We start from the raw sequence: 14,714 nt of genomic DNA, 5'->3' as shown, positions 1-14,714 counted from the left end.
GGGTTTATGCATATATGAAAGATAGTACAGTGGAACCTCAGTTTTTATTTGCCCTGGTTTTCATCGAATACGGTTTTCGACGACTTTCGTCAAAATTTTGTCCCAGTTTTCGTTCATCACCTCGGTTTTTGTCTAGTTGACAGTTGTCCACCGTACCAAACGTGTCCGCCTGCCAGCACCCACACAAAGCATCCCATGTGTTCTGAGTCGGTCTGGCTTTGTTTCTCGTCAAGTGAGCATTACCCTGCACATTCAACCGAAACATTTCATAAAAATCCATTGTTTTTTTGTGCTTGTTTATTGAGTGCAACTGCTAAATAAGCTACCATGGGGCCAAAGAAAGTTCTGAGTGCCAGCCCTTTGATAAAGAAGGCAAGAAACACGACAGAATTCAAGAAAGAACTCGTAGCAAAGTATGAAAATGGAATGAGTTGCAAAGTTTTGTGGAGAAATATCACTACCACCCTCAACAAAGGTAGAGGGTGGTAGTGATTGTGGTAGAGGGTGGTAGTGATGGTGGTAGAGGGTGGCAGTGATGGTGGTAGTGGTTGTGATGGTGGTAGAGGGTGGTAGTGATGGTGGTAGTGATGGTGGTAGTGGTAGTGATGGTGGTAGAGGGTGGTAGTGATGGTGGTAGAGGGTGGTAGTGATGGTGGTAGAGGGTGGCAGTGATGGTGGTAGTGGTTGTGATGGTGGAAGAGGGTGGTAGTGATGGTGGTAGTGATGGTGGTAGAGGGTGGTAGTGATGGTGGTAGAGGGTGGTAGTGATGGTGGTAGAGGGTGGTAGTGATGGTGGTAGAGGGTGGTAGTGATGGTGGTAGAGGGTGGCAGTGATGGTGGTAGTGGTTGTGATGGTGGTAGAGGGTGGCAGTGATGGTGGTAGTGGTTGTGATGGTGGTAGAGAGTGGTAGTGATGGTGGTAGAGGGTGGTAGTGATGGTGGCAGAGGGTGGTAGTGATGGTGGTAGAGGGTGGTAGTGATGGTGGTAGTGGTTGGGATGGTGGTAGAGGGTGGTAGTGATGGTGGTAGAGGGTGGTAGTGATGGTGGTAGAGGGTGGTAGTGATGGTGATAGATTATTATTATTATTATTATTATTATAATAAAAAAGAAGCGCTAAGCCACAAGGACTATACAGCGCTGCAGGGCAGGAAGGAAGCGAGGGCATCAGGTGGCAAAAGGGAGATGGATGAGTAATAGGTTACGGATAACAGCGGGGCAGTGGATGGTGAAAGGGTAAAGGGCAGCAAGAGACTGAACTAGAAAGGGCTGAGGGGAGTGCGAAAAGTATCATCAGAGTTTGTGGAGTAAATCAGTCGTTGTCAAGAAGTCAATGAGAGAGTCAGGATTAAAGGAGGGTCCACCAGCAAGAAGGGAAGGTAAAGAGAGAGTAGTAGAACGAAGACGACGACGGAGGTAAATTCTGCGTGCTCGTTGATAGAGAGGGCAGTCTAACAGAATGTGGCTAATCGATACTGGAACTTGACACTGCTCACAGAGAGGAACAGGGTGCCTCTCCATGAGATACCCATGAGTAAGACGAGTGTGGCCAATGCGAAGGCGGGAGAGAGTGGTCTCCCAACCTCGGCACTGATGACAAGAAGATGGCCAGTAACCTATGCTCGGTTTAATAGAATGAAGTTTGTTACCGAGCAGAGCTGACCAACGTTGTTGCCAACGGGTGCGAAGGTGGGTAGTTATTGCAGCAAAATAGTCCAGAAATGGAACACCTCGATAGGAAATTGGTAGGTCATGTACTGCTGACCGCGCAGCAGTGTCTGCCTGTTCATTGCCCTGTACATCGACATGACCAGGGACCGAACAAAAAACAATATCTTTATGTTTGGTAGAGATACGGCGTAGCCAAAGTTGGATACGGAGAACTAGGGGATGAGATGTATCAAATTTTTGTATAGCCTGTAGAGCACTAAGGGAGTCTGAGACTACTACAAATGATGACACAGGCATAGATGCGATACGAATAAGTGCTGCAAGAATGGCATACAGTTCAGCAGTAAAAATGCTAGCTGAAGATAGTAAATGTCCCCGCACGACGCTGTCCGGAAACACTGCTGCGAATCCGACGCCGTCTGAAGACTTAGAGCCATCTGTGTACACAGCGGTGGCATGAGAATGGGAGTGGAAGTGATCAAGAAAAAGAGAGCAGGTGGCAGTGATGGTGGTAGTGGTTGTGATGGTGGTAGAGGGTGGTAGTGATGGTGGTAGAGAGTGGTAGTGATGGTGGTAGAGGGTGGTAGTGATGGTGGCAGAGGGTGGTAGTGATGGTGGTAGAGGGTGGTAGTGATGATGGCAGAGATAACCTCTCCTCCCTCTCCCCTCCTCGCCGTCTTCCATACGCCAACAAAAGTCTTCAATAAAGGTAAAAGTGATGTTAAATGTTCATGTATCCATTTCATTAGTACTTTATATTTCTCATTGTTTTCTGTGCATAAAACTAGAGTTATTCTCTATAAAATGTATTTTTTGTTAATACTTTTGGGTGCCTGGAACAGATTAATTTGATTTACATTATTTCTTATGGGAAATATTGCTGCTGTTTTCGTCGAATTTGGTTTTCGTCAGACTTTATGGAAGAAATTAACGATGAAACCCGAGGTTCCACTGTATATACATGAACATACAGAATATATATTTATTATATATTATTTATATTTTATTTTAAACAAATTTCCTAAAAAATATACTGTACTATCATGAAACACCTTGTAAAGCTTTTTAAATATTTTATAAATTATACAAAGGAAAATTATTAAATACTTGGACTTCCGGAAAACTGGGCTGGCACCCAGTGTTTTAACCCCCAGGGTTGAAGAATCTTGAGGAGTTCAGCCTATCAAAACCCCCATGATATGTTGGGTGAGGAAGTTGCTGGTGATATGAATGGAGTAAAGTCTGCTGAGATGGTACAGCTATGTGGAACCATTGCTGTAGGAGAGAATAGTGAATATATATATGATAGTGTTGCACAGGATACCAGAAAAGAGCAAGCAGACCATAGACAAGATAGATGGATGCAGTGAAAAAGCTGCTGAAGGAAAAAATATATGTGGGGCTGTGGATTTTGTACTGTGGATGCATCAAAACAGTTTTCACTGCATGGTCTTTCTACTGTACAGTGGAACATTTTGTGGAAGAGAATTGTGAACACAAATGATAATGTTTCACAAGATAAAGGTGGATTCGATAAAATAAAATGAAAACAAGCTGCTGTAAAGGCAGTTTCAAAAATGAAATCTGTGAGAGGGACTGCAGCTCTTGTATTTTGTAGTGAATAGAGCCATAAGCCACAAGTGATTAACAAGAATATTTACCCTCAATAAAGATACATTCCTAAAGAAGTGTACAAGAACCTGTTCATCTGCACTTCCCAAGAAGCCTGATGATACGTACATTTTTTTTTCAACAAAACAGCTATTCCCACCTAAGCAGGGTGATCAAAAAAGAAAAACGAAAGTTTCTCTTTTTAAATTTAGTAATATATATAGGAGAATTCGTAGTTTGGAAGTTAGGAGGAGGTGCGGGATTACCAAAACTGTTGTCCAGAGGGCTGAGGAAGGGTTATTGAGGTGGTTCGGACATGTAGAGAGAATGGAGCGAAACAGAATGACTTCAAGAGTGTATCAGTCTGTAGTGGAAGGAAGGCGGGGTAGGGGTCGGCCTAGGAAAGGTTGGAGGGAGGGGGTAAAGGAGGTTTTGTGTGCGAGGGGCTTGGACTTCCAGCAGGCGTGCGTGAGCGTGTTTGATAGGAGTGAATGGAGACGAATGGTTTTTAATACTTGACATGCTGTTGGAGTGTGAGCAAAGTAACATTTATGAAGGGGTTCAGGGAAACCGGCAGGCCGGACTTGAGTCCTGGAGATGGGAAGTACAGTGCCTGCACTCTGAAGGAGGGGTGTTAATGTTGCAGTTTAAAAACTGTAGTGTAAAGCACCCTTCTGGCAAGACAGTGATGGAGTGAATGATGGTGAAAGTTTTTCTTTTTCGGGCCACCCTGCCTTGGTGGGAATTGGCCAGTGTGATAATAAATAAAAATATATAGGAGAAGGGGTTACTAACCCTTGTTCCCAGTATTTTAGTTGCCTTTTACAACACGTATGGCTTACAGAGGAAGAATTCTGTTCCATTTCCCCATGGAGAATATACATAAATACATTTAGGAAATACAGCATGCTGAACTTAATCCACCGATTTTTAATGAGAAAGCAAACACTAACGTACTAATATACTTTTCTAAAAACTGAAAGTCCTTGTAACTATGTAAATCTGAAATAATATTTATCAAAATAATTTATGCAAATCAATTAGATGTATTTAATTGATTTGCATAAAAAATATTATTATAAACAGTACATTTGATAAATTAAATAAATTAAAAACCTCTCAAGAACTTATGTATAGAATTAGTTTCTAATTAATTTCATCAGAATACTACAGCAATGAGTGTTATATACTCCTAAGAAATAATATGGTTGAGAACAAGGGAATAATTTGGTACAGAATACTGGTACAATACCTGTTTCTCACATCCTACATCAATTCTTATATGGTACAGTATATATATATATAAAACTTTACTAATACAAGAGGCTTCCAAATTAAAAAAAAAAAAAAAAAGTTGTGTTGCTGGTTTTTCAATGTAACAAATGAGTATTCTGAATACAAAACAATGGTGGAGAGTGGTCATACGGCATGCATGTTTGTACTGAAGCTCTGTAACTGTAACACATTAACTGCTTTCTATTTACAAGTTGAGAATCTCATGTACAATACTCATTCACAGAGATTACTCATGTGGAGAAATTTTTTCCATCAAGGGGAAACAAGGGGTCTATGCCCCCTCTCTCTATGTTCCCACACTGGCATTGCAGGTACATGATCTTCCTTCATTTCTGATAATGGAAAGAGGGAAAGTTCGCCACTCGCTTTAGTCCCCACCTCCACTGCCAGTGTAGGAATGTACAGATGGGGGACTTAGACCCCTTGTTGCCCCAAGACGGAGATAAATTTCTCCACAACTCTATAAATGTACACAGGATTTGGAAGTGGATTCTCACCTTAATTTAGCTACTGCCTAATAAATAAAGAATTATCAGTTAGAGAATATATACAAGTGGGTTACATTATAAGAAAATAATACTTTGCATTAATATATATGTATACATTATTACATTTACAGTATGTACTTACATAAATATTTGGTTATCAAAAATATATAAACTCTCCATTTATAATAGGACACGGAATATTTTTGAGGTCAATTGTTTCTGTAATTATTTAAAACAAATGAAGAGTATATTTACACTTGAGTGAAACAACAGTTACAAATGTACAGAAAATTATCAAGCAGCACTAATTAGATCAATAATAGGAAAAAGGTCATGAAAAATAAATCACATTTTACAAGGATTTCCACAGCTGCAGTGTACAACGGCTACAGATCAAAATACATGTGCATCTTTAATTGGGTATATGTCTTGAAAGACTTGAGATACAATACAATATTGTATATGCCATTACAGCCTATACTGTGCATAATGAGTAAAGAATAAAAAGGCATAAATAGGCACAATACCGTGACTTGAACAATACACAAATAATCCGCACATAGAATGAAACTTATGACGGTGTTTCAGTCTGATATGGACATTAACTAGCCACACTAGTCAATGGCCTAAGCTGGACCAAAATGTCACCACAAGTTTCATTCTCCTTCGTGCGGGTTATCTGTATATTGTACATAATTATTTATAGAGGTATTCTTGCTTTATGCAGTAAACACCTTCCATGCTAATGATAACTGTATTAATATCAATCAAGCCAACAGCATTTAATTTTATATAAAAAAGAAATTTCAATAAGTTTTGTGAATGCACAGATCATGGGTTGAAAGTGCATGGACCCCCGGTTTACGATCAGCTCCCAATGCGACCAATTATGTAAGTGTATTTATGTAAGTGCGTTTGTATGTGTATGTTTGGGGGTCTGAAATGGACTAATCTAATTCACAATATTCCTTATGGGAACAAATTCGGTCAGTACTGGCACCTGAACATACTTCTGGAATGAAATAATATCGTAAACCGGGGGTCCACTGTATACTGAGCATAAGAAATTACTAACAGAATTGAAAAACTACATGACAGAATTGCACAAAGAAAACCTCCATAAAGTGAGGGAAATCAGTAGAGTATACTGAATATAAAAAAATATTGTCTTGCACCATTAAGATTAACAGCAGCAGAGGAAGGAGAGATAGAGAATCAGCAAGGCGAACATGGCCATTTACATACCTACAAGATAACTTCAAATTGTGTGTTTTGCAAAACCAGTCATTGTAAGTAAGAGTGTTCTTTTGCTAACAGATAAGTCACACATCAATTTACTGTATGTATGAGAGTATAGTTTTACCAATGCTCTTATATGGGTGTGAAGCATGGGTGATGAATGTTGCAGCGAGGAGAAGGCTGGAGGCAGTGGAGATGTCATGTCTGAGGGCAATGTGTGGTGTGAATATAATGCAGAGAATTCGTAGTTTGGAAGTTAGGAGGAGGTGCAGGATTACCGAAACTGTTGTCCAGAGGGCTGAGGAAGGGTTGTTGAGGTGGTTTGGACATGTAGAGAAAATGGAGCGAAACAAAATGACTTCAAGAGTGTATCAGTCTGTAGTGGAAGGAAGGTGGGGTAGGGGTCGGCCTAGGAAAGGTTGGAGGGAGGGGGTAAAGGAGGTTTTGTGTGCGAGGGGCTTGGACTTCCACCGTGCATGCGTGAGTGTGTTTGATAGGAGTGAATGGAGACAAATGGTTTTTAATACTTGACGTGCTGTTGGAGTGTGAGCAAAGTAACATTTATGAAGGGATTCAGGGAAACCGGCAGGCCGGACTTGAGTCCTGGAGATGGGAAGTACAGTGCCTGCACTCTGAAGGAGGGGTGTTAATGTTGCGGTTTAAAAACTGTAGTGTAAGTGTAGTGTTCTGGCAAGACAGTGATGGAGTGAGTGATGGTGAAAGTTTTTCTTTTTCGGGCCACCCTGCCTTGGTGGGAATCAGCCAGTGTGTTAATAAAAAAAAAAAATATGCTACTGCAAATTGTATAAATAATGTCAATCAGCAGAACTAATACACAAGGACTTTTAATTTATGTAGATTACTGCAAGATAATGATGTAAAATACAAATGTACATACTTTACATTGTATTATACAAGAAAGACATCTAGGTGACTAATTTTGTTAGGATGTAAACCCTTGATATAATGAACAAATAAGGAGTGGGTGGACAATAATGGATAATTCTCTAACCAATATAGGGGAAACCGGGGCTAGTTGGCAACAGGGGTAAGTTGACACACTTGTAATGATTCAAATATTTACCGCTAGACAGCATTGTTATTTACATCATAGGATCACCACGTGCTTCCTCACTCACCAACAAGCTACCATACCAAGAGGTTGCAGTACTTAACTGGAGTGGGGAAAAATTTGATTTTGATGCCAGTAAGTAAATTATCATTCGCTTATACTGTTTGGTGTAACATGTATGGGGTTATAGATGAGAAATATCCAATTTAGCCCATAATTTAACTTACGGTTTAAGGGTTGTTTACCCATGAAACAGTTTATATTAGGTTTATTAATATACAGTGGACCCTCGGCCAACAATGGCATCGTATAACGTTAAATCCGACTAGCGATACATTTTCACGCAAAAATTTTGCCTCGACTAGCGCTAAAAAACTCGACCAACGCGATTCGTTCCATTCGAGATGCATCCACTTGTGGCCAGTGTTTACAAACCAGCCAGCCACCGCGGTCCCATCCAAACATACAATCGGAACATTTCATATTATCACAGCGTTTTTAGTGATTGCACCTGCAAAATAAGTCACCATGGGCCCCAAGAAAGCTTCTAGTACCAACCCTACAGCAAAAAGGGTGAGAATTACTATGGATATGAAGAAAGAGATCATTGCTAAGTATGAAAGTGGAGTGCGTGTCTCCGAGCTGGCCAGGCTGTACACAAAACCCCAATCAACCATCGTTACTATTGTGGCCAAGAAAACGGCAATCAAGGAAGCTGTTCTTGCTAAAGGTGCAACTATGTTTTCGAAACTGAGATCGCAAGTGATAGAAGATGTTGAGAGACTGTTACTGGTGTGGATAAACGAAAAACAGATAGCAGGAGATAGCATCTCTCAGCGATCATATGTGAAAAGGCTAGGAAGTTGCATGACGATTTAATTAGAAAAATGCCTGCAACTAGTGGTGATGTGAGTGAATTTAAGGCCAGCAAAGGTTGGTTTGAGAGATTTAACCCTTTGAGGGTCCGTCCCGTAGATCTACGGCTTTACGTTCAGGGTCCAAACCGTAGATCTACGTCATGAGCTCAGCTCACTCTGATAAACTGTGAGTGGTACATTTGGGCCTAGATATGAGAGAATACATCTATGTGGTATGTGTGCACCACATAAAACAGATCCTGCAGCACGCTGTGTATGAGAGAAAAAAACTGAAATCATGATTTTTCGATTAAAACAGCGACTTTGCAGTGTTTTTTCGTATGTTTTTAATAGTTCTATTTGCGATTTCTTGGTCTCATTTGATAGAATGGAAGACATATTACAGAAATAGAGATGATTTTGATTGGTTTTCGCACTGGAAATGGCTTGAAACTGAGCTCAAAGTAGCAGTAATGTTAAATTTTTGCCGATATTCAAGAGTAAACAAACGACCTCACACGTCTAATACACGCCAGCTGGTGGGTCTAATATTCATTCACAAATATAGTGATGATATTTATACAATTATTACAGTATTGTATAACAGTAAATCTTCTATTTTTTGGTGTGAATAAAAATTCATTATGTGAATAAAAAATCAAAATGGAATTTATTTGTAAAGCCTCAAAATGTAACTAATGAACAGAGGAAATGTTAGTTTAGTTCCAGGAATACCTACATTGTTTATTCTGGACCCTATTTTGAAATTGGAATATTTTGAACTTTGTGTTAAATTGGCCAAATTAACAATTTCCGATCACTTTAATTTGTAGTTGAAACAGTTGACTTGGCGATTTCTTGTGCTCAATCGATAGAATAGAAGTAATACTAGTGAAATAGCTAAGAATTTGGTTGACTGGAATAATGTAATTGGCCTAAAATGGGAGTCAAAGTCGGCAAAATCGCCGATTCGTAAATATCACTGACACATCAAAATTCGCAAGAGCATAATTTCGTCAATTTTCCATCAAATTTCGTACTTTTTGTTTTATTACCTTCACAAAAAGATTCTCTACCATTTCATAAGAAAAAATAATTTTTTTTTTTGAAAATTCTTGGACACTGGGGCACCACTTCAGATTTGGGCCTTGGACCCTGAAGGGGTTAAGAATCGTAGTGGCATACATAGTGTGATAAGGCATGGTGAAGCTGTCAGTTCGGACCAAAAAGCAGCTGAAAAATATGTGCAGGAATTCAAGGAGTACATAGACAGTGAAGAATTGAAACCTGAACAAGTGCTTGTGACAAAACAGGCCTGTTTTGGAAGAAAATGCCAAGCAGGACGTACATTACTCAGGAGGAAAAGGCACTTCCAGGACATAAGCCTATGAAAGACAAGCTTACTCTGTTGATGTGTGCTAATGCTAGTGGCGATTGCAAAGTGAAGCCTTTATTGGTGTATCACTCTGAAACTCCCAGAGTGTTTAGGAAAAACATTGTCCTCAAGGACTTGACACCTCAAGTCCTAATGGAAGGGGACTCCCCTTCTAAACACTAACACTAACACCATCCACTCTCTCCCCTCCTCCCCTCTCCCATCCCATCAATCATCACCAGATCTTCAATAAAGGTAAGTGTCATGTAATTGTACATGTCTTCTTCAGTTTGTGTGTATTAAAATTAATATTTCATGTGGTAAAATTTTTTTTTTTCAATACTTTGGGGTGTCAGGAATGGATTAATTTGATTTCCATTATTTCTTATGGGGAAAATTAACTCGACTAACGATAATTTTGACTAACGATGAGCTCTCAGGAACGGATTAATATCGTTGGTCGAGGGTCCACTGTATACTAAAACTACTTATGAACATTGGTATGGTTGGGGCAAGTTGGCTCAATAAAAATGGGGCAAATTGGCACAGTGTCAACTTGCCCCACATTACTATTTATATACTTTACATTTTTAGATTATATTTGAATTAGGCTACATTATATTTGATATATTTACTTTCATGTACAATATTTATGTTTTCTTTGTCAACAGAGCATGTGACTCCTGGATTATCACACACCCTGGATCAACTATGACCATCTATGTCATTCCAAACGTAGTGTCCACCGCTTTCCCACTTGCTGTGACTCCAGCTAATATTTTGGCTGGGTTTAGAGCTGCTGGGATTTCACCCTTCAACAGACATATTCCAGAGTTCTGATTTTTTGGGTGCTTATGCGACTGACAGACCCCAGGAAGATCAAGAAATGCAAGTGTTTCAGCCTGCGACAAATTTAAATAACTCAGACGGCAATGACACACCACAAAGTCTGATCGCAACAGTCCAGTCAAAATCTTGTTCGGTTCAGAATGTTTCTCACCTTCAGGATGAGAATGAACCAAGACCCTCTACTTCTGGACCCTGGGAAGAAAGCCCCAACTCCCGAAGAACTGAGGCCATTGCATAAAGCTGGCCCCAGGAAAAGAAGTGGAATGAACAGGAGGAAACGCTCCTCTGCCATTTTAACTGACACGCCAGTGAATAAGACACTGGAAAAGATATCAAAAGAAGCAAAGAAGAAACAATCAAAGAAATCAAAACGTGTTCATGGTGACAAGAAAAGTTCAGATGAAGAGGACAGCCTCTGTTTGGTATGTATGGGTCCTTTTTCCAAAAGCAAATCATGAGAAGTATGGATACAGCGTATGGATACAGCCTGCACTGGTAAGAATTGTTTTATACATGCCCCAACTGTGACTCAGATGATGATTTAGATTAAGTTCACCTCAAGTGTTAAATATTCTGTGCAATTATCTGGAAGTGCAATTATTTTCAACTGAATGTATAACACCTAGTCAGTTTTTAATTTTATTTTATTAAAAAAGGTTTCTTTCTTTACTAAGAAAAGATTTTTAAGTTTCTATGAAATTGAATATTCTTGAAATGAAACATTATGAATAATCAGTATCTAAATTTACTGTTACATATTCCTAATTTACTATTACTATTTGCTGTGCCAACTTACCCCATACATGGGGCATGTTGGCACACGTGAAATGTTTTTTTTCTATAGAATGCTATGCTTTTGTTTCGAAAGAAATTTTTTATTTCATGAAAAGTAAGAGAAGATTTATATTTTTCAACTGAAGTATAAAATTACCAAAATCGTTTGTTTTTCTTTCATCACCAAAAATGTAAAAAGTGTGCCAACTAGCCCCAGTCTCCCCTACTTTGTCCACTGTTTCAAAATGAATTAACCTAGTAAAATTTTCTTTCACATTTTCAAAATCCCATACACAGAAGCCCATTATATCAAGGATTCATATATGTATATATTTTACCTGCATTAAAAGCATAAGCTTATGAATGTAAGAAAACATTAAAGAATATACTTAAAACACCTCCAAATAATGCAAATACTGTACTGTACATGAAATTCATGATATTTTTTGTAACTATCCATTTGTGATTACAAATAGTATATACAAATTGAAAATTAGGTAATTATAAGAAAATACGAAAAAATAGCCGTTACTGGATAAAAATTTATTTGCATCATAAAGTGAATTTATTGTTAAATAAGAAATTTATATATATATATATTTATTTATATTAAATACAAAATACAACAGTGCATATTATATATTACAATATGTAGCTATGTATATATGTACATACAGGTAAGTATATACTGGCATCTGACAAATGTAATCATAGAGTGATTGCACATAAAATAAGGGCAACAAATATAACAGGCAAATTAGGCAGATGAATTTTCAACTTTCTGACAGATAGAACACAAATGATAGCAGTAAACAGCAAAATCCAGTATTAGCAAGGTAAAAAGCTCATTATCCCAAGGCACAATCCTGGTGCTTCTACTGTCTCTAATCCTCAAAGCTGACAGATAAAAACAGTTCCATTCAGGGAAGGATAAATATTAGAGCTGAAACAGATAGAGATCATTTATGGCCTACATAAAGCGGGCAGCGGGCATGCGTGAGCATGTTTGATAGGAGTGAATGGAGACAAATGGTTTTTAATACTTGACATGCTGTTGGAGTGTGAGCAAAGTAACATTTCTGAAGGGATTCAGGGAAACCGGCAGGCCGGACTTGAGTCCTGGAGATGGGAAGTAGAGTGCCTGCACTCTGAAGGAGGGGTGTTAATATTGCAGTTTAAAAACTGTAGTGTATAGCACCCTTCTGGCAAGACAGTGATGGAGTGAATGATGGTGAAAGTTTTTCTTTTTCGGGCCACCCTGCCTTGTGGGAATCGGCCAGTGTGTTAATAAAAAATAAAATAAAGCCAATAAAGCCTTTAAATTACTGGGAAGATCTCAAAGTCCTAAATATGTACTCGCTGGAGAGGAGGAGAGATACAGTGGAACCTTGGTTTTCGTCTGCCCTGGTTTTCGTCGAATTCAGTTTTCGATGGCTTTTTTCGTCAAAATTTTGTCCCAGTTTTCGTTCATCATCTCGGTTTTCATCAAGCTGACAGTGGTCCGTCATACCGAACGTGTCCGCCCGTGCCCATACAAAGTATCCCACGCGTTCTGAGTCACTCTGGCTTTGTTTCACATCAGTAGAGGGTGGTAGTGATGGTGGTAGAGGGTAGTAGTGATGGTGGTAGAGGGTGGTAGTGATGGTGGTAGAGGATGATAGTGATTGTGGTAGAGGGTGGTAATGATGGTGGTAGAGATAACCTCTCCTCCCTCTCCCCTCCTCACCATCTTCCACACACCAACAAGAGTCTTCAACAAAGGTAAAAGTGATGTTAAATGTTCATTTATCCATTTTATTAGTCCTTTATATTTCTCATTGCTTTCTGTACGTAAAACTATAATTATTCTCTATAAAATGTATATTTTGTCAATACTTTTGGGTGTCTGGAACGGATTAATTGGATTTGCATTATTTCTTATGGGAAATATTGCTTCAGTTTTCGTCGAATTCGGTTTTTGTCAGACTTTTTGAAACAAATTAATGATCAAAACCGAGGTTGCACTGTATGTGATAATATATACATTACGTGGAAAGTACTTGAGAGCTTAATTTCAAATCTGTACACTACCAAAACAAGATACTGGGGTAAGAGATATGGAAGAAACTAAAATAAACCCAGTGAAAAGCAGAGGTGCCAAGTGCACAATCAGAGAACACTGTATCAACATCCATGTCCCCAGACTGTTCATCATCTTACCAGAAGATATGTGAAACACTGCTGGGACAAATGTAAAAGTCTTCAAGGGAAAACTGGACAAATATCTCCACCAAGGACCAGATCAATCAGGCTTTGATGGATATGTGGACTAGCAGGCTGCCAGCCACAACAGCCTGGTTGACCAAGCAGGCACCAGACCAGCATATATACGCATGTGTATACATGTGACTTTTGTTTTTATTTATAATCTTATAAATAAAAATCACAATAAAAAATATATACTATAATATATATTTTTTTGCAGTTCTGAGCTCAAAATAGCAAAACGTTTATCAGAGTATGTACATTTGATTAGTGTGTACATATATATGTATGCATATATTATTTGTGTACCTGTATATGTTCACTTGTGTACCTAATAGGTACATAAGTGAATTTTGCACCTCAACAGAAAAAAAACGGACAAAGACTGAGATAATGTTGTATACATTAATTTTCAACAACTGCGAGCATAAATTTCCAACCACCACTTCCCTACAACCAGGAGACCTGGTTTGGAAGTGGCATGCAAGGTCAGTTCTATAGGGAACCTTCAAACACTGGAAAAACACACAAATGAAATATAATGTTATCCCACACAGTGGACTATATCAAAGCCCACTGTATGGGTGAAACATTGTCAATAAAGGTTGGTATTATACAAAATTTGTGTCTTTTTCCATTTTTTTTTATTAACACACTGGCCGATTCCCACGAAGGCAAGGTGGCCCAAAAAAGAAAAACTTTCACCATCATTCACTCCATCAATGTCTTGCCAGAAGGGTGCTTTACACCCTTACATTGTGTCGGTATTTTATAACATTCCTCTCCTCCCTTCATACACAACAAACTCTTGGCTGTCTTCAAGAAGGAACTGGACAAGCTTCTGAAATTAGTGCCTGATCAGCCATGAAGTGATGCTTATGTTGGACTTTGTGAGGCTAATATTAGCAGCCTGGTTGATCTGGCCACCTACCAGGTCGCCTAGTCTGGGACAGGGCAGCAGGGGTGTAGACCCTTTGAGCACACTCCAGGTAGGTAATTCACAGGTAATATCTTTGATACTCCTCAACCCTTAATTGAGGAGTAATAAAGACATTAAAGGGAGTCAGAGTCTAGCATAAATTTACCAATGAAGATACAATAATAAACAGTTGTGTGGAATGAAGTTCCCCAAGCAACAGTCAATGCTGGCTTGGGAAAGTTATAGCCTAATGCAGAGAATAATTGCCCAGGTTTCCAGGAAACTGATATGGCATGGTTAGCGCCAGGTTATGGCTTTGAA

This window comes from Cherax quadricarinatus, chromosome 85, assembly GCF_038502225.1.
Source record: "Cherax quadricarinatus isolate ZL_2023a chromosome 85, ASM3850222v1, whole genome shotgun sequence".
Classification (NCBI taxonomy): Eukaryota; Metazoa; Arthropoda; class Malacostraca; order Decapoda; family Parastacidae; genus Cherax; species Cherax quadricarinatus.
This window is presented reverse-complemented; position numbering follows the sequence as displayed.